We start from the raw sequence: 22193 nt of genomic DNA, 5'->3' as shown, positions 1-22193 counted from the left end.
ATCTCCTGACCTCGTGATCCGTCTGCCTCGGCCTCCCAAAGTGCTGGGATTACAGGCATGAGCCACCGCACCCAGCCGGTATCCTTGCTCTCACCCTTAAATTAAAGAGAGTGAAATCTCCTGCTAGGCTCAGTTGCTCTTCTCAAATTGACGTGACAAACTTTATAAAGAGAGTCCTTTATCTATTTGGGGATTCTTCCTGTTGCTTTCTCCATTTCCTCTCATACATATTGTGGATGCTGTAGCTACAGTTGGTTTGTCACCATCTGCTTGTGTTTTGGCATCTCAAAGATTTCTTGGACAAAGTTTTATTGAAGACATTTTCCATGAGCTTTGGGTTTTGTTATCCTAATTGCTGCATTTATTTTTATAAGGGAATTTTGGAGATACAGTAACTCAGCTGCCTCTGCATCAGTTCTTCCTCTTCCCCACATTTATTATTAGGGTAAAATATAGTATCTATGAGAAGGCTTGGAATACTTTTGAGTTTGATTACATTAATTTAGGTGAATGGACTTAGGCTGGCTTTTAAAAATTTATTTCACAATGTTTTCAAGAACAGGTCCCTCAAATGTTGTACATAAAATTTTCCTGCAATGGCTTTCTCACCAGAAGTGTTTTTCATCTTTCTACAAAGATTATAGAGTTAAAGAAACAAATACACATAACAAAAAAGTTGACCCCCAAATAAAAACACCATATTATTAATTTGTTACTCAGCCTAGCAAGTATATTATATTCTAAATTTATATTTAAATATTTATGCTTATACTTAATGTTTATATTTAATATATTTATATTTGTGTAACAAATATATTCATCTAATAATTTCTATTTAATATAAATCTTTAATGTTGAAATATAAAGTTTAAAAAGTTGAAAAATTGATGAGCAGGTAAATTGTAATACAAAGAAGAGATAAAATGTCAATTGCCAATGATTTAAACATAATACAGATCAATAGTATGTTTAAGAAATTGGGATCCAATGATTTATGTATAATATCTTTGTTTAAATCACTGCAAGAACTTTATAAAGACAAACAAAAAAGACTTCAAGTTTTGAAATAACATTGTCACATTTTTAAGCTTTGAAATCACTCCATCATTCAGGAGAAACGGAAGGAGAAATACAAACTGTCTCTTTTCAATGAAACTAGTGAATTCAAACCTCAACATTTCATGAGAAGCTGACAAATACTTTGCAGATTAGACAGGAATACAGGAACATAAGAGGGAAGTACACACGTGGCTGCAGATATTATACGCAACTAAGAGATGACATTTCCCTAAAGCGGACAACACATCCTGAAATATTTAACTAATAATGCCATGATTTGAAGTATTGGAACCTTGTGCGTGACTCGGTAGCAGGGGCTTTTCTGATCCTTCTTTGGTATCATGACAAATAGGGAAGATGGGGGTGAATAATAAAACCGAGACCCATGCCATCTTCACTGGTGGCAGTATTTGACTGAAGTTAGAGAAGAGGGACTCTGAATTTGGAATGTTCCACAACAGGTTCTCTGGACATATGTAGAGATAAGTAAAAGCTACTGTGATTTATTTACACATACAATTGTATGACACAGAGATTTGACTAGCCTAGAAAACTTTCCTTGTCCATAACCAAAATAAACGTTCTTTTAAATATTTGATCAAAAAGATCTTAACTAATTTGGAAATGATGAATAGCATAAAATGACTCAGCATAAAATATATTAAAAGTGTTATAAGAAAAAGGAGTATAAAAGTTAGAATAAGAATAATAAAATAGGAACAAGAATAGGAATGATAAATAGTAAACAAAGAACTAAGCAAAAAAGTATGTTGACACAAAAATATAAATAATGATAAAAATATCACCATTGAATGAAAAAGACAAACTTAATGAAACAGTTTTACTTTTTAACAAACATTTAAATTGGAAACACAAGAATTTTGAAAAGATACAGGGAAACACCAAAAGCAAATTATATATGAGCTAGTGAAGTACATGAAAAATATTGCAGAAAAAATAATAAGAAAAGTGAAAGCCCTACTGAAAGCAGAAAAGAGTAAATAGATTCTACTGAAAGCATGATGAGAGATATGGAGGATAGGTTTGAGAAAAATGGGCAAACGAAATGGAAGTTAGATTACAAAGAATAGAAAAAAATGTTTACTATGAAAAAAGAGACTAAGAGACCTAACAAATATATAGTTGTTTTAAAGATGGAAACAGACCAAAAGAAGAGAAAAAAATGAAATATAAACTTTGATAATCTTTAAAGTAATACATGATTTATAATTGCTAGGCCATGTGGTGGTTTTAAAATCTCTGCCAAAATGGTTTTCGGAATGGTTGTACATTTCCATCAGGAATGTATAAGTGATCCAGGTTCTCTGAATTCTCACCAAGCATTTTGTGTTCTCACTATGTTTTATTTTAGCCAATATGATGTGTGTAATGATTTTAAGTTGCATTTCTTTAGTGGCTAAAGATCTTCAACATCTTTCCAGGGACTTATTTTTTATCATTATATTTTCTTTGGTGAGATGTCTCTTCATGTCTTTTATCCATTTTCTAATTAGTTTGTTTGATTTTTTTTTACTGTTTCAAGAGTTCACCATATATCCTAACTACTAGTTCTTTGTTATTGGATATGTGGTTCACAAATATTTCCCCCACACTCTACATTTTCATTCTATATCAAGGTCTTTCACAGAGCAGAAGATTTTCGTTTTGACCAATTCCAGAGTATCAATGTTTCCTTTTCTAGGTCGTGCTAGATGACCCATAAAATTTAGGAACTCTTTGACTTTAGATTCTGATTATTTTCTCCTGTATTTTTTTCTAAAAGTTTTAAGTTACATACTTAAGTCCATGATCATTTTAGGTTAATTTTTGTGTAAGGGGTTAGACTTAGGTCAAGGTTCATTTTGTTGGTTATTGATAAACAGCTACTCTAGCACCACTAGTTGAAAAGACTATCTTTCCACCATTGACTTGCTCTTACATCATTGTCAAAAATTAATTGGAAAAATTTGTGTGAATCCATTTCTTGATTCTCTATTCTGTCTCATTGTTCTATGTATCTCTTATCCTTCAAAATCACACTGTCTTGACTACTGTTATTGTACACTAAATAATAACACCAGGTAGAGTGATATCATTTTAGCTACTCTAGGTCCTGTATCTTTCCATATAAATATTTAAATAAGCTTATCTATGACTACAAAACACCTTGCCATGATGGTTATTGGAGTTTCATTATACCTATAGAGTAATTTGGGTAGAATTGACAACTTTCACATTTTGAGTCTAGAAAATCACAAATGTGGTATTTATCTCCATTTATTTAGATCTTTGACTTCTTTTAGTACTTGTAGTTTCTCTTATAGTGTTTTGCATAAAAATTTGCATATATTTGTTAGCTTTATACCTATTCCATTTTTGAGTGATTATAAATGGTATTGTATTGTTAATTTTGGTGCCCAGATGTTTATTGCTCATATATAGAAATAAAATAAATTTTCGTATGTTAATTTTGTATCTGGAGATATTGTTGAACTAATTTATTAGTTCTAGGAGTTTTTTACAGATTCCTGGAGTTTTTCTATATATACAATTATGCCATCTTCAAATAAGGACAGTGTTTTTCTTTATGATCTGTATGCATTCTTTCCTTTTTTCGTTGCCTTATTGCATTGGCTAAAACTTCTATCACTATGTCAAAAAGGAATTATGAGAGTAGACATCCTTGCCTGTTCCTAATCCTAGAGAAAATGTTTTCAATATTCCACCATTTAAGTACAGTATTAGCCAACAAGGTGACTATAGTCAATAACAACTTAATTGTACATTTTAAGATAACTAAAAGAATGTAATTGGATTGTTTGTAACATAAAGGATAAATGTTTGAGGGAATGGATACCTCATTCTACATGATGTGATTATTTCACATTGCATTCCTGTATCAAAGCATCTCAAGTACTCCAAAATATATACACCTACTATGTAACCACAAAAATTAAAAATGAAAAAATTAAAAAATCTGTGTAGTGTTAGCTAAAGATTTTTTGTGGGTGTGTTTTATCAAGTTAAAAATGTTCCTTCAGGCCAGGCACAGTGGCTCACGTCTGTAATCCCAGCACTTTGGGAGGCCGAGGCAGATGGATCATGAGGTCAGGAGATCGAGACCATCCTGGCTAACACGGTGAAACCCCATCTCTACTAAAAATACAAAAAAATAGCTGGATGTGGTGGTAGGCGCCTGTAGTCCCAGCTACTCGGGAGACTGAGGCAGGAGAATGGTGTGAACCCAGGAGGTAGAGCTTTCAGTGAGCCGAGATAGCACCACTGCACTCCAGCCTGGGCAACAGAACCAGATTCCATCTCGAAAAAAAAAAGTTCCTTCATATCCCAATTTTTCTGAGAATTTTTGATCATGAATATTGAATTTTATTAAATGTTTTTACTACAGTTGGTAATAATTATATGATTTTTAATTTTTAGATGGATAATACTGTAAGTTACAATGTTTGTTTTTTGAATATTGAACCTAGCTTACACTTTTGGAATTCTACCCACTTGTTTATGTTGTAGAATTCTTTTAAAATATAGTCAAATGCAAATTTGCATGTTTATACAAGAGAGATATTGGTAAGTTTATATTTCTTTTACTGTCTGTTTTAGGTTTTGGTGTCATGGTAACACCAGATTAATACAATCTAGGCAGGAAGGATTTCTTCCTATTTCATTTTATTTTTAAAAGGAGTGTATTGAATTGGTGTTGTCTCTAAAAGTCTCAGAGAATTCACCAGGCCCCATCTTAGTCTGGAGATGTCTTTTTGAAAATGTTAAAAGTATAAATTCAATATCCTTAATATTATAAGACTCTTCATATTATCTATTTCATATTGGGTGAGATGCAGCAGTTTATGGTTTTTGAAGAATTGGTCAACTTTGTGTAAGATGTCAAATTTAAGTATGTAGTATTCTATGCAGTATTCACTTATCCTTTTGATGTCTTCAGTATCTATAGTGACATTTCTTCCTGCACTCTCTTTTAAATTTAAAAGCATTTTTATTATAGAAAAGGTCAAGCATTACTTTTTATCATTAATTTTCTTTTTCTTTTTGTTTGTTCCCTGCCCCCCTTACAGTTTGATTGATTTCTGCTCTTACCATTTTTAAATTTTGCTTCCTTTAGGTTTATCATTTTCTTTTTCTAAATTCTCAAAAAAAGACTGCATTTTTGACTTAACAGTTCTTCTCTTTTTTAATATATGTATTCAGTACTATGAATTTACTTTCAGCACTGCTTGGGGTGTGTCCCCACAACCTTCGATTTGTTGTATTATTCATTTTCTAGGACTGTCATAACAAAGTACCAAAGACTGGGTGGTTTAAACAACAAAAATTTATTTTCTCACAATTCCAGAGGCTAGAAGTCCAAGGTCAAGGTCTTGCTGGGTTGGTGTTATCTGAAACCTCCCTCCTTGGCTTATAGATGGCCCGCGTCAGGTTCATGTAGCTTTCTCCTTGTATGTGTGTCTGTGTCCAAAACTCATATTCCAATAAGAACATGAATCGTATTTGGATTAGGTTTCACCTTAATGGACTCATTTTAACTTAATTACCTATTTAAAGATTTTATCCTTAAATATAGTCACATTCGGAGGTACTAGGAGTTAGGATTTCAACACAGGAATTTTAGGGGTATAGAACTAATCTCCTAACAGTTGTATTTTCATTTTAATTGAATTAAATGTATTTCTTATTTCTTTTGATTATTCCTCTTAGACTCATGGATATTTTTAAAACACATATTGTTTAGTTTAGAAGTGTTTGGATATTTTTCTCTCATTTATTCTTTATCACTTTCTAGTTTAATTTTATAGCAGTCAGTGAAGACACTTTATACAGTTTTAATTTTTTAAAATTATTTGAAATTTGTCTTATGGCATAGAGTGTGGTCTCTCTTGGCATGTTTTCTGTGGGCATTTGGAAATAATGTGTATTCTGCTGTCATTAGATGGCGTGTCTTATCACTGCTCATTAGATTCCGTTGGTTAATGTTGTTGAGTTGTTTTATGTTCTAACTGATTTTCTTTCTGGTTGTTCTATCAGTTGTTGATAGTGGACATGTAATTATTCATCTACAATTGTGGACTTGTTGATTTTTTTTAGTTCTGCTAGTTTTTGCTTCACAAATTTAAAAGACCTGTAGTTTGATGCATACACACTTAGGATTGCTGTGCTTTCTCGGTGGATTGACTCTTTTATCATTATATAAGCACTCTGTCTTTGGTTGGTTTCTTTGCTCTGAAGTCTATTTTAATAACATAACTACTGTTGCTTTCCTTTGATTAATATTTGCATGTATTTTTTCATCCTTTTACTTTCAATTTACTTACATCATTATACTTGAAGTGAATTTCTTACAGAGAGTATATAGTAATGTCGTGGTTTTAAATTCCTTCTTCCAATGGATTAAATCCGTTCTTATGTGCACTTACATCATATAAGTTTATTGTAATTATGGGTATTTTAAAGGCTTAAGTGTACTATTTTGTATTTTGCTTTGAATTTGCTGTTTTATGTCTTTCTTTATCCTGCTATCTTTTGGGTTAGGAGAATTTTTTTTTTCAGAATTACATTTTGATTTTTCTACAGTTTTTTTAGATGGCATATTAATCCATTTTATGCTTTTATAACAGAATGTCACAGATTGGGTAATTAATAAAAAGGAAATTTATTTGCCTCATGATTCTGGAGGCTAGGAAGTCCAAGACTTTGAGGGCATATCTGGTGAGGACCTTCCTGCTGCATCATAAAATGGTAGAAGGCATCGTATGGTGAAAGAGGGCAAGAGAGGAAAGAGTATGTAACACAGAGAGAGGATGGGGGCCCAACTTTATCCTTTTCTCAGAAGCCTGCTCCCATGGTAACTAACCTACTCCTGCAATAACTAACCCTCTCCCTTGATAATGGTATTATTCCACTTATGAGGCAGAACTCTCATGACCTAATCACCTTTTAAAGGTCCTACCTCTCAACACTAACAATGGCAATTACATTTCAGCATACATTTTCGAGGGGACATTATAACAGATTTAGATAATTGTTTAGTTTTAGCTTTGTTGGTTATAGCTTTAGGTATTATATTAAAGTAACTTTTCACAATCCTGTAGTGTCCTCATTTTGGCAGTTCAAGTGAAGTACGGAACCCTTAAATCCCTTTATGTCAGTTTACCCTTCCCCACTCATAATATAAGTGTCTTAAGTACTTCCTGTATGTATATTTAGAACCACATCAGACAGTGTAAGACTGGTTTTTCGACAAACATAATGTAGAAAAGTTAATGGAAGATAAGCTTATTGCAGTTTCCAGTGTTTTTGCTAACCATGTTCTTTCTTCCTTGCTGACATTGCAAGGTTCTTTATTGTACTGTTTCATTTCTGTTTAGAGAAATTCATTTCACCACTTTTTTAAAGGTTGTTCTGTTGGTGACAAATTTTCTTCGTTTTTCTTCACATGAAAATGTCTTTGTTTCCTCTTTCTTCCTAAAATATATTTATTTTGCCGGTAGAGGATTCTGACTTAATAGTTCTTTCCTTTCAGCACTTGAAAAATATTGTGCCACTTATTTGTGGCCTCTATGGTTTCTCATGAGAAATACACTACCATTCTGTTTTTGTACTGTAGGTCATCATTTTTTTCTGGCTGTTTTCAAGACTTTTTCTGCTGTCTTTAGTTATCAAAATTTAGCTGTAATTTACCGTGGCATAGATGTTTTTAGGTTTTTCCTGTTTGTGGTTCGCTTAGCATTTTGAAACTATAGGTTTATTTCTCTTGCCAAATTTGGGGTGTTTTCAGTCTTTTTTTTGTCCTACTTTTACAGCCCCACTCTTTCTCTCTCCAATTGGGACTTCAGTGAAGTGAATGTCAGCTCTTTTGTTATAGCCCCACAGGTCCTTGAGACTCTGTTCATTCCTTTATCCCAGTCCATTTTCTCTTTGTTGTTCAGATTGAGTAATTTCTATTATTTCGTCTCCCAGGTCACTGATGGTTTCCTATGCCCTTGCTCCCCGGCAATGCTACTGTTGAATCCATCCACTGAGTTTTGATTTCCCTTATGATACTTTTCATATCTAAAATTTCTATCTGGTTTTTCTTTATATCTTCTGTATATTTATTGTGACTGTATTTCTTTGCTTGGCCTTTCTAATGTTTCTTTTGTTTGAAGCATGTTCACAATTGTTCATTGAGGCAATTTTATCACAGTTGTTTTAAACTCTTTGTCAGATAATTCTAACATTTCTGTCATTGTGGTTTTGGCATCTGTTGATTGTGTCTGTAACTTGCTTTGAGACTTTCTAGTTCTTGGCATAATAAATGTGTATACATATATATGGGTGTATGTGTATATATATGTGTGTATGTGTGTATATATATATACATTTTTTTTGTAGAAATGAGATCTCACTATGTTGCCCAGGCTGATCTTGAACTCCTGGGTTCAATCAGTCCTCTTCCCTCAGCCTCCCAAAGTGCTGGGATAACAGATATGAACCACTGTGCTCAGCCTGATGAATGATTATTTTATTAAAACTTGAAGAATTTTATGTTATGTTATGAAACTCTGGATCTCATTAAACTTTTTTGTTTTAGCTGTTTTTTTTTTTTTTTCTAATAATGGCTTGGCAAGTGATGAAGGAACCACCTCGTTACTACAAAGTAGTGGTAGAAGCCCTCTTTTTCCTCTTGGTCTCCATTAAGTCTCTAGGGGAAGTGGGCTCCTAGTTACTGTTGGGGGGCAATAGAGTGCTGATGCCGTGGTGTGGACTGTCTCATTACTGCTGGCTGATGGTGAACGCTTTGACTTTCCACTAGGCCTCCTCTTATACACCCAGGCAGTGAGGAAGAGGTCAGGGTAGGAAGGAAGTCCAGACTCCCCACGTGATTTCCACTGACACCATGGATCAGGGGAGAGTCAGCAGTGGCCAGCAGGAATTAAAGTCTAGGCTTTCCTCTCTGGCTTTGTAGGATGGGGTCAAAGATTATTCTTATGTGTTTGGCTAGAGTAGAGAGGTTCTTGTCTAATAATTTTGTTTTGCTAGGCTGCCCCTACCCCGGTCATTTGACTAGAGCAGACTTTGGTAGGGGCTTTTTTTTTTTTTTTTTTTTTTTTTTTTCTGCTCCTCTTGGTGTTTCTAGTTATCAGTTTCTTCAGCTCATAGTCTGGGATACATGGAGCCAAAAGAATACCTATGTAACTCCACATGATGTCCTTCCCCAAGTCCTGAGTTCCCTGACCTTTTGTCTCTTTTCTCCATTTTTCAGATTCTTGTTTTAGGCAAGAATATTACAAATTTGACAGTGTGTTATTATCTTTACACCTTATAAGGTGGCCCATTATTTTAATTTATCCCATAACTGATAGTTTTATTTTTAATTACTTGATAAAGTGGATATATGCAAGAGTTTTCCATTGTAAATTAATTTTTCCTTTGTAGTTATTAAGTATTTTGGGGTTGGCTTTATATCATGAGAAAATCGGTGTGGTGAAGTAGCTACTCTACTATATTCTTGAATTAATGTAAACTGGCTCAACCTCTGTTAGATCAATTCTACAAATCTTTTCCAAAAAATAAAATGTAAATATCTGTTGATTCAGCAATTATATTTCTAGGAATTTATTCCACAAATATACTTTCATATGTTCCATATGACACCCATACAAATATATGCATTATAACACGGTCTGCAATAGCACAGGATAGGAATAATTCAAATATCTATCAACAGGGGATTGATCAAGAAATTAATGTTAAATCATTACATGGAATATTACATGTGGGCACTAAAAAGAATGGAGCAATTCTGTATGTAGTAAAATGAAAGAATTTTCTAGATATACAATTAAGTGAAAAAACTTTACAACAATTAAGTCATCATTTTCTGTTTACGTGTTTATGTTTATATCTCTACATGCTTCCTCATGAATTGAATATCATCAATAGGATATACTAAATATTGGAAATATCCTTTTCCTCTAGGAAATATAACTGAATAGCTGAGACAGTAGTAGGGGGGACACATATCTATGTTATGGTAAATGTTTTTCTCTCTGCATTTTCTCCATTTACATATAATGTCTATTTAAATTAGTTCAATTAAAATATAAAAAGCAAGGCTCCAATTAAGATGTCATATATTTCAATTGCATAATCTAGACATAAAGATATAAAATGGATGGCTGCTGAATGTCAAATGTGGATCAATTAGAAGGTGCATTTATCAGGAATTATAAAATAAATGCAGCAAACTACTTTAGAAAATGTATCTAAAATCACACCTTGCAAACAATACAGTATTTGTGTTAAATATTTTTAGTCCTTACTGGAAATTAGCATGTTAGCATGTAGTGATAGCTCTTTCTGCAAAAAAAAAAAAAAAAAAGAGTAAAATAAAAACTTAATTAGCAAGTAAATGTAAACATAGACAACCAAATGTGCCACTAAGTGTGAGAGTCCAAGGAAATAGATTGATTGCTCCTCTGTGCTTTCAGAACATTTAGCAGAGTACCCACTTTTTATTTGATTATATTATTGTTAGTTTACACTGGAGGTAATTTTTGTGAATTTGAACCTCTGCTTTACCACATACCAGGTGTATGAATGTATTAGTCTGTTTTCATGCTGCTGATAAAGACATACCAAAGACTGGGTAGGAAAAGAGGTTTAGTTGTACTTAGAGTTCCGCATGACTGGGGAGGCCTCAGAATCATGGGTTGAGGCAAAAGACACTTCTTACATGATGGTGGCAGGAGAAAATGAGGAAGAAGCAGAAGTGGAAACCCCTGATAAACCCGTCAGATGTCATGAGAGTTATTCACTATCACGAGAATAGCACAGGAAAGGCTGGTCCCCATGATTCAATTACCTCCCTCCAGGTTCCTCCTACAACACATGGGAATTCTGGAAGATACAATTCAAATTGAAATTTGAATGGGACACAGCCAAACCGTATTATTCTGCCCCTGGCCCCTCCAAATCTCATGTTCCCACATTTCAAAACCAATCATGCCTTCCCAACAGTCCCCCAAAATCTTAACTCATTTCAGTATTAACCCAAAAGTCCACAGTCCAAAGGCTCATCTGAGACAAGGTAATCCCTTCCAACTATGAGCCTGTAAAAACAAAAACAAGCTGGTTACTCCCTACATATAATGCAGGTACAGGTGTTTGGTAAATACAGTCATTCCAAATGGGAGAAATTGGCCAAAACAAAGAAGTTACAGGGCTCATGAAAGTCCAGAATCCTGCAGGGCAGCCAAATTTAAAGTTCCAGAATGATCTCCTTTGACTCCAAGTCTCACATCCAGGTCATGCTGATGCAAGACGTGGGTTCCCATGGTCTTGGGCAGCTCCACGCCTGTGGCTTTGCAGGGTATAGCCCCCCTCCTGGCTGTTTTCACAGACTGGCGTTGAGTGTCTGCAGCTTTTCCAGGTGCAGGATGCAAGCTGCCGGTGGATCTACCATTCTGGGGTCTGGAGGATGGTGCCCCTTTTCTCATAGCTCCACTAAGCAGTGCCCCAGTAGGGACTCTGTTTGGGGGCTCCAGCTCCACATTTCCCTTCCACACTGCCCTAGTGGAGGTTCTCCATGAGGGCCCCAACACCTCAGAAAACTTTTGCCCAGGCAAAAGTTTTCATCCAGGCATTTCCATACATCTTCTGAAATCTGGGTGGAGGTTCCCAAACCACTATTCTTGACCTCTGTTTACTGGCAGGCTCAATACTATGTGGAAGCTGCCAAGGCTTGGGGCTTCCACCCTCTGAAGCCACAGCCTGAGCTGTAAGTTGGCCCCTTTCAGCCATGGCTGGAGAAGCTAGGACACAGGGCATCAAATCCCTAGGCTGTACACAGCATGGGGACCCTGGGCCTGGCCCATGAAGCCACTTCTTCCTCCTAGGCCTCCAGGCCTGTGATGGGAGGGGCTGCTGTGAAGGTCTCTTATGTGGCCTAGAGACATTTTCCCCATGGTGTTGGAGATTAACATTAAGCTTTTTGCTGCTTATCCACATTTCTACAGCTGGTTTGAATTTCTCCCCAAGAAAACGGTTTTTCTTTTGTGTCACATAGTCAGGCTGCAAATTTTCCAACTTTTATGCTCTGCTTCCCTTATAAAGCTGAATGCCTTTAACAGCACTCAAGTCACCTCTTGAATGCTTTGTTGCTTAGAAATTTCTTCCACCAGATACCCTAAATTATCTCTCTCAATTTCAATGTTCTACAAATCTCTAGGGCAGGGGCAAAATGCTGCCAGTCTCTTTGGTAAAACATGATGAGTCACCTTTACTCCGGTTCCCAACAAGTTCTTCATCTCCATCTGAGACCACCTCAGCCTGGACCTTATGGTCTATATCACTATCAGCATTTTGGGCAAAACCATTCAACAAGTCTCTAGGAAGTTCCAAACTTTCCCACATTTTCCTGTCTTCTTCTGAGCTCTCCAAACTGTTCCAACCTCTGCCTGTTACCTAGTTCCAAAGTCGCTTCCACATCTTTTGGTATCTTTGCAGCAACACCCCACTCTACTGGTACCAATTTACTGTATTAGTTTGTTTTCATGCTGCTGATGAAAACATATCCGAGACTGGGAAGAAAAAAAGGTTTAATTCCACATGACTGGGGAGGTCTCAGAATCATGGTGGGAGGCAAAAGGCACTCCTTACATAGTGGCAGCAAGAGAAAATAAAGAAGAAAAAGCAGAAACCCCTGAAAAACCCATCAGATCTTGTGAGACTCATTCACTATCAAAAGAGTAAGATGGAAAAGATCGGCCCCTGTGGTTCAATTACCTCCCCCTAGGTTCCTCCCGCAACATATGGGAATTCTGGGAGATACAATTCAAGTTGAGATTTGAATGGGGACACAGTCAAACTGTATAAGAGAGCATAAAGGAATTTCTCAACCTACTAACGCCTCAGTTTATTTATATGGTGATAATAATAGTAACTACCTCTAGGGTAGATGTATGTAATGTGCGGTAGATAAATGTAGAGTATAATTAGTATAATAATAAACTCTCAATATGTTCTCTCCTTCCTATCTTTCTTCCTTTCATTTATTCTTTGTCTTTATGTCTTTCTTTATGTATATGGCTCCCTTTTCTACATTCCTCCCTTGTTCCCTTCCTCTCTCTTTTCCTGCCTTTCCCTCTTTCTTGCTTTCCTTTTTTCATGTATTTATTTATCTTTCCTCACATTACTGAAATATATTTTGAGGTGGTCCACAGTTCACACAGCATAGCCATGACAGACTAATTAATTCACTGCCATCTTCCATAATAGACTTAGTGTGAGTAGGGTCACTTTGACGCAAAGCTACTCTCTATTGTCCTGGGTTCCAGGACCCTGTGGTTTCCATGCTTACCTCACTTGGGTCAGTCCTCCTGAGAGACTGTGGGTCTCTGGCTGCTCTCTTACTTGCCTTCTCACTTTAGCAGCACTTAGTTATCTGACCATTTTGAACACCAGTGGAAATCGGTCTAATTCCTGGGCTGCTATCCCAATTCCCGCTTATATTTTATTGCTTCAACTTTCTGCATTTACCCAGAGCAGGTTTGCTTAAAAGAGATAATTAGAGGATGAGGAGGAGCAAGTACTATGGGGAATTGTTAATCCATAACAAAAGTAAATATTTGTCTAATTTCCCCATTTATACTTCAGAAAATAATTGCTTATAGAATAATCAGTTGTACCTATCAGCACTTTAAGTAACCTTGGGCACAGTTATGACACCACTAAACTTGCCTAAGCCTTTTTTTTTTTAATACAAAAATAAGTCCAAATTGGCATAGCTTCCTCCATTGGTACTAAAGACTGTGGTTTGTCGGTTTCCCCTAGGACTAGCTACATAACTTACATTCACTCATATCTTGGTGTTCACTCACACGAGACCTAAATCCTTAGTTCAGAAGTTAGGTTTCTCTAAAATACTGATTTCTCTAGAAGTGTCAGTCTATGGAAATACCTAAATTGTTTGATTTCTGCAAGACTTAGAGGATGCAAAGGTGGAGAAAATGGCAAGTGAAGTGCTTAGGAGCAGAGAGAAGCTGTCTACCAGATCTCCATGGGGAGGGACGCAGGCTTGTGCCTTCTTGGACCAGAGGGCCCTATGGCTTTGAGGATGCACACACTCATAAGTATCAAGGAAATTATAGTTTCCCAGCTCCAGTGATGGATTTGGAGGAAATTAAAACATGAAAACAAGTGCATTTTCAGGTGGAATGTGTTCAGCTGAGCTTTTCTAAGAGAAATAAAAAAGAGATAACATTTTGTGAGTTTTTTATCTCCTTTATTTAAACTAAGTAATATGAGGCTAAAAATTAATTAGAAGTGTAAACTTAATATGATGAAAATAATGTAATGGATTTCTAGCCAAATATTAAAAATAAATGGAATTATCTGCTATTTTTAATTTCCCCCCCAGTTCTCTTATTACAGAAAATAATGGGTTATAAAGAAATGATTCCTCTAAGTATGACAAAAATTCAAGGTTTTTGAAAGCAATACCTGGTGATGCTTTTAATTTCCTTCCTAAAAGTTGTTTATTATACATGACCTTGCCATCACATGAGCAGCTTTATAATCATTTTGGCTTATTCAAATTTGTTAACTGGCTGTAGTGTTATCTCTGTCAGGATCCTGACTAGTGTTTATTTCTAAATGATTTTATTTATTAATGTTTAGATAATGATTAACAACACTAGTAAATAATTTAGTAATATACCCTCAGTCAAACACATAAAGTCACAAACAACCTTCTTATAATTAAACTGCATATTTATCTACTTGTTCTTGTTTGCTATGCTTAATTCTTTGACATGCCTGTCAGAAATATGTCAAATCTTTTATGTTCATCAAAACCCTCTATTGGTTTAGAGAGTTTTACTTGTCTTCAATACTATACACTTTTTTTAATCTCTGAAAAGGCCACTCTTTATCTGAAAGCTGTATTCTTTCAGACCATACTTAGCCCTGCCAGTTTCCTGTCTGACTCACAGCTGTCACACTCTTGAAGTGCTCTGACAGGCTACCTGCTGCCTCTCTCTGAAATGGAGAACCATTCTATCACATTTAACATTTAAACAAACCAAAAACATATTTCTTTCTCTTTTATATATTAAAGGTATGCCCAGCTACACCAGTACCTGATTTAAAGAGCATTCTATTAATACATTTAGAGATGCCCATTTAAAGATGTCATTTCTTCTCCCATCAGTCATAGCAGTGAGCAGTTGCATATAATGTGGCTGGTACAATGGAATATGCCACCAGCATATGTTTTTCTGTCACCCTATTCCAGGTAACTCACTAAATTATATGTCTAAGTAATTGCGTTAAGTGCATATGCACCACTTCTCAAGCTGCCCTTTTAAAAACCCCTGCCATTACTACAGAAAATGTTTTTTACTCCCCTGCCTCCACCTTCCTTTTCCTTTTTCCACATGTTTGCCGGTGACATAGCAAGGAGGCTATGCAGCATAATAAAATAAGGGATTTGGGGTTCAAAAATGGTTTGGTTTCTAATCCTAAATTTTCCACTTACTAGTGATGGAAGTTACATAGCCTTCAGTTTTCTCATCTGAAAATTGGGAATTGTATCTATTAATATACCCTCATATTATGGGTATATTTGGGTACATTTAGTGAGTTTACATATAGGTGAGTCTGACTGGCATACAATCATAGTGGCATTACTGTCTGGAAGCAAGGAAATCCATGCATTTTTGAAGTACATTTAGCATAAATAAAAGATCAGGTAGTCAGTCAGGGAGTGAGTACCATTGCCCATAAGAGTGATGATGAGAATCTTAAACAAGGTAGAGGTAATAAAGATAGAGAAGATAGGATGAGTATATGGTATCCTAAGGTGACAGACTCATCTTATTCTGAAATGACTGGGAAAATTGGTTGAGCTTCTTGAAGGATTAGTAATAGCTTCCTCTATTTTACCTAACTTTAACTCTTGGTAAATTAGTCAGAGTAGAGAATAACGAGAGCTGGACTTTTTCTTTAAAAAAATACATTGTTAGTTTTAGCTGAAAGTTTGATTTGCTATAGGACACGGTAGATTATTTTTTAAAATTTATAAGTGGATGAACAAAATGTGTGATAGAGAATTGTATATATAGCTCTGAATCTCAGAAAAGATTTCTGGGCCAGAGAGCCATGATTTGGTAATCATTACTACCTACTGGGAGTTGAAGTCACAGGAATCAATGAAACTGCAAGAAAACACAGAGTAAGAAAAGCAACGTTATAATTATTGAACTTAAGGAGTTTAAAACTTGGCGTTTTAAACACCAACACTCAAGATTTTAGAAAATAATATTGCTTATTCATTTAAATTGTTTTCTGTAATAAATAGTACTCCCAGATATTAATATGTTTAGACAGCATTCTATCGGGTGTAATCAGATGTAGCACTTACATAGTGTTCTACTTACTGGACACCTGACTCACTATAAATATTTCCTTGTAAAATGCCATTGACTATAATAGAAACCACTGGGTGGATAACAGCTTTTCAGAAAAAAAATTAAATCAGGAAGCAGATTACTATTATAATGTTAAACTGTAAAAAAAATGCATTTTGGAGCTGAACAAATACTGTACTATATACAGCAATACCAGGAAAATTATTTAACTGAAAACTTTATGAGGGACAACTCCATGAAATGAGAATTACATATATTTTACTACACAGATAATCCAAGCAATTGTAAATAATTTATAGCAGAGAGTTGTTATCAAATGTTAGTGTTTCTTCACTAAAATAATAACCCTTAACAAGAAAATTTAAGAGAATAGTGATTGGTTCTGTGGGGACTCCTTTCTTTCTTCCTCCATTGTTCTAAACTGTAATCAGCCTTTTCTCTGTGTGTGCTGCAATTTCCTACCATGTTGTTCTGAATACAAGCGTCTTTACTATTCCTTGCATTCAGATTTTTATGCCTAATAGTGCTGCTTGGGTTCTGCTTGGGTTTATTTATAAGCATGAAACCTTTATCAGCTTGTTTATTAAAGAGAAGATTAGCTTCCAGATTCTGTTTTCCTATATGAATTCCCACAAATGAAAGCATTTGCATATTTTTTATTGTAACATTTCACTGGAATGATGATTTTGAATTTTTTGAATATAATAACAGTTACATAAGGGAAAGTCAGAAGTGAATGATAAATTAGAAAATATGAACATGTGTTTTCAATTCCTCTTCCTTAATTAATCTTTTTTAATAAATATGTGATCAGTCTCTCATCTGCTTATACCCCCAGGCATTTTAATTAATCAAGTCCATATTTTATCTATCTCCAATTTTATCTAAGGCTAAGATCTCTGTTCAGGAAAGTGTAGCTCTTTCCCAAACATTTTGCAGGATTTTGGGGTCTGGGAGATGCGAGTACTTCTATCTCCCACTAATGGTGTGAAATTGGGGTATTTCTAAGGTGAAGAATTTAGAGGGAAGTGTTAATAAACTTTTTTGGGGGGCAGTTTCTATATGTTAATTATAGTGCTTGACTACCCAGAACATTTTCCTTATACTTTTTTTCTGAGAGAGTTTTGCCAAATGTGAAGTTAGAGGGAAAGTAGCTCATAGGATCATCCTCACTTCCATCACCAGTTGCAAGTTTGGGGTGCAGGGAGTTATCAAACCATACTTGGTTTCAGTAATTCATTTGGAAGACTCACAGAACTCACTGAAAGCTGTTATACTCACAGTTACAGTTTATTACAGGGGAAGAATCACATTAAAATTGGCCAAATGATTTTACATGAAATAATGTTATGCATAGAGTCCAGAAATAGTACCTAATACTGAGCTTCCAATTATTCTCTCCCTGTGGTGTAGGGACAGAGTTACATTACTGGTATCAAAGTGTGGGAATCCACAGAGAGTTTTGCCAACCAGAGAAGCTTTCCTGAGCCTTGGTGTTTAGGTCCTTATTGGGGTTCCATCATGTAAAACGTGGTTCGCTGTTATGTGGCAGACCTGTTTCTAGCACCTTAGGAGGTCAAGCTGTGTGACCAAAGTACCCAACCCACATCACATTATTAATGTGGCTTGGATCCTCCACCTTAAATCACACTGTGACTCTCTTGCTGCCCCAAGGCCCTCATCAAATAGAGACACTCTTTTTGGGCATAACATTCCATCCAAGGGCGTAGAGATTACCTCTCTGAAGCTGAGGGCAAAAGCTAGATTTACTTTTGGTCAAGATTACATTCTTTACTGCATACTCTTATGGTTTTTTTTTTGGTTAGCTTTTCCTTTCCCATGTATAGAAGAGCTAATGATTTTGTGGTTGTATTCTGGCTACTGCAGTGGAAAGTGGGACCCAAGCTGGGCCAGTCAGAGACCTCCCGGGACTTTTCTGTTGGATGTGAAGATATAGCTTAGGGTGTATTTTAGTCACCTTTCTGTCATGTGGAGAAAATCAATGTGCGAAGGGAGAAAATCTAAGAGAATTAGAAGGAGAAGCAGAAAGCCAGAAAGCAAGGGACCAAGATAAGAAGGGAGTATTACCAGAACCCCACTTGAGGCTTTGGGTTAGTGTGAGGCCAATTCTGGATCAGTTGAGGTCACCCCTGGGATTCCCCTTAATGTATACCACTACATTTCATTGTTTGCTTCAAATATTTTGAAGTAGAATTTCTCGCTTGCAACAGAAAGACTTCTGACTATAATACTGAAGTCCAAAGCATAAATATCTGTTGTCGGTATACACTGAATTAAAGAGCTCACTTAGCAATTGACACCCTTAGGTGAAGGGGCAAACAGGCTGTTCCTTGATACTAAATTCTAATGAGCTAATCATAGCATTAATCCTTAGGGATTATGACTCTTTTCCAAACTAAACTCGCTGCCTTTGCATTACTTCTCAGCTAGGTCGTGCATCCTTCACAAGAGACATTACTTGTGTACTGACCAAGTTTCTTTAATTAGGCCTTAGAGAAGAGGTTACATCAATATCTCCAGAAAGACTGCATACATCTACCTTGTCATTAGTAGACAGTCCTATATCCACTTTTTTACTGAAACGTAAGTCATAAAATAAATATGCTAAAACAGATTTGGGAAACAGAAGTGAAGCTTAAAGTAATAATATTTACTATAAAATGTGTTAAAAATTAGCAATGGTTCCGAGGTATAATCCATGCCTCTCTGGTGTTCAGATCCTTAAAAAATAAATGTAACCTAAGATTTAACCTTTATCTATACATGCAGGCCAGAAACACCTGCTTTAGGGATGTAATGTTGTATGGCATAGCCCTGACAGGACTCTTAGGAATAGCTACTTTTTTTTTATACCCAATCTTGCACACGACATATAACAAAAGTTCTTAAGGTTAATTTACACAGACACACACACCTCACATGGAGCTTTGATATTTAAGAACTCAAGGTCTGGATTCAGAAATACATGACACTGTTTGTGGATAGTAGATGATTAATATGCAGCCTTATGTGTTCCCCTTTACAAAACTAATGGAAAAAGATGTCCAAGTGTCCATTAAGAATAATGTAGGTAAACTGTAATGTAGAAATACTATGAAACAACATGCTGCACTGAACATGATGACTTACAGTACAATTGTCTCCTAGTAACTGCAGGATATTGGTTCCAGGACTCCCGTGGATACCAAAACTCAGGAATGCTCAAGACCCTGATATAAAGTAGCATATTACTTCCATATAACCTATACATATTTTCCTTTATAACTTAAATCATCTCTAGTTTACTTATAGTACCTGATACAATGCAAACGCTATGTAAATAGCTGCTATACTATATTGTTTTAAGTTTTGTATTATAAAAATAGTGTTGTTGTATTGTTATTTGTTACTTTTATTTTTCTGAATATTTTTGATCTGTGATTGTGATTGGTTGAATATACGTCTGCCGATATGGAGAGCTGACTGTACATACAATGAGTGAATGAAAAGATACGATATTGAATCCAAGCGACCGGACATAGTATAATGAGTATTTTAGTGTTCTATTTATATAAAGTTCAAAAAACAGGCAAAATTCAACTATATTTTAGTAGTGTACAATTAGGTAGTAAAGCTATGTAATAAATACTGCAGAAATTGGATTTCATAAAATTCAGCATAGAGGTAACTCCAGGGAGGAGGGAAGGGGTTTTGTTTAATAAGAAACTTACAGAGGGCTTTTGGAGTCCTGTTAGTATTCAAGTTCTTGACTTGGGCAACAGTTAAACAAGTGTTTATTCTACAGTTCACTAAATTATACTTTTATGCTTTATGCACTTTCCTATACATTTGTAATATTCCAAATAAAAGAAACCTAACAAGTGACTATCAGTAATGTGGTCTATGGCAAAGAAGAAGGAAGGAGAAAAGAAGTCTGCTGTTCCTGTTTGCCATGCAAGCCCCTGCTCGGCACTTTGCCTGCAGTGTTTGACAGAGCCACTTCTGGCTCTTAAGTTCCCAATATGGTTGCTGATTGCTTCTCTTTTAGTGGCCTCCAGCCTTCTGCCTATGCCCACTGGGTGCCATACTCACTAAAGTGATGTACGCTAAGTTCTCCAGTTAAAAAGGGAACCTCGCCCTGTCCTCCAGGCCACATTCAGGCACTACCCTCCTTATGGTCATATAATTACTGACCCTCTCTGATGTCCACCCTGCCAGTTTACCTTGGATGTGAAGCAGGTGGAATAAAACCTGTATTAGAGTAATATCAAAAAGACTAAGAAAATCCAAGGAAGAGTATTACAAGAGTGACATAATACAGATAGACTGGAGACTACAGTCTCACTCTAGTATGCACTGAAATCTCAGAAGGGAAGAGAGGTAAGAGTGGTTCTTGTAAATAAAGCAGCAAAACTGTGGGCCCATTTTGTATTCTCTTACTCTCCAAAGGAAGCATCCTTGGTTTCTGCACAAGGGCCCTGTTTCTCTTGCTCCACCCTCCCACTAACCACTCTTTTGGCGTAAAAATGAGACAGAACAGGACTCAGTTACACCCCTACTTGGCCAGCACCTTGACCACTTTCTGAAGTTTCTTTCTGTCAGATAAGCCCCAGCCTCCCCTTCTGCACCAAAGAAGGTGCACCTATTTCCCTTAGTTTGAGTGGTGAAAGGGGCAAATCTTCTCAGTTTGGGATCCTACATAGTGGTGATTTTTCTTTTCTCTACTCCACAATACTTCTGTCTACAAGGGACCAAAGGGGGAAAAAAAAAAGATTGCTGTGGCTATTGGAAGACATCAGCAAACTCTCCCCACTGGGCCTTTCTGTTCTAAATTTTGTTAACAATTCCCCTAGCGACAAACTTCATGACTCCCACCAGAATTTGTTGGGGATAGAATTGTGCTCACTTAAAGATAATGCAATTTTCTTTTACACAAATTTATGATCAAGAAAATCTAAGACTATTTGGGAATGAAAGAATCTAGAGTTGAAATTTCTTCTGTAATTATCTATTGAAGAAACACCTTACAACGCCTTACTTGGTAGAGATAATATTGATCCTTCCAGGGTTGTAAAGAGGTTGAGGTAAGACTCCCTTCCTTTCCCTAAAATAGCATTTATTATTGTATGTGGGGAGGCAAGATACAAAGAGCAAGAATGTAAATTACAACATGAAAGTTTGAAATAAACTGCTTAGAGGGTTCATAGGAGAGAGAGAGATGTCATTAATTAAAGAAAACTGTACAGATTTCAGAGAGGAGTTTGCATCTAATGTGGGCTTGAAAATCAGGTGGTTTATTAATCAGCCGATAAGTTTTCATGTAGAAGGAACAGTGCAAATAAAGGCAGAAAGGTAAGAAATATGGGGTGTAGTCCCATATGCCAGGGTACAGTGTGAATGAAAGGGAGGCTTGGGTAATACAGTGAAACTACTGGTACCAGATTGTGAAATGTGTTGTATGTTCAGCTGAAGAGCTTGGTCTTAAGGTTGAATGCAACATAGGTTCACTGAAGTTTTGGGATAAAAGACAGTGAATAATAAACTAATGTATTGCTACAATACAACTTATTTCTTCTTTTATATCTGCCTTTCTGAGATATAGTCATTGAGATTTGTCTTTGCTATTTTATTTGACCTTTCTTTCTTTCTTTCTTTCTTTCTTTCTTTCTTTCTTTCTTTCTTTCTTTCTTTCTT

This window comes from Colobus angolensis, unplaced genomic scaffold, assembly GCF_000951035.1.
Source record: "Colobus angolensis palliatus isolate OR3802 unplaced genomic scaffold, Cang.pa_1.0 Scaffold190, whole genome shotgun sequence".
NCBI classification, from domain to species: Eukaryota; Metazoa; Chordata; class Mammalia; order Primates; family Cercopithecidae; genus Colobus; species Colobus angolensis.
The sequence above is the reverse complement of the archived record's forward strand: the minus strand, read 5'-3'. Positions refer to the sequence as shown.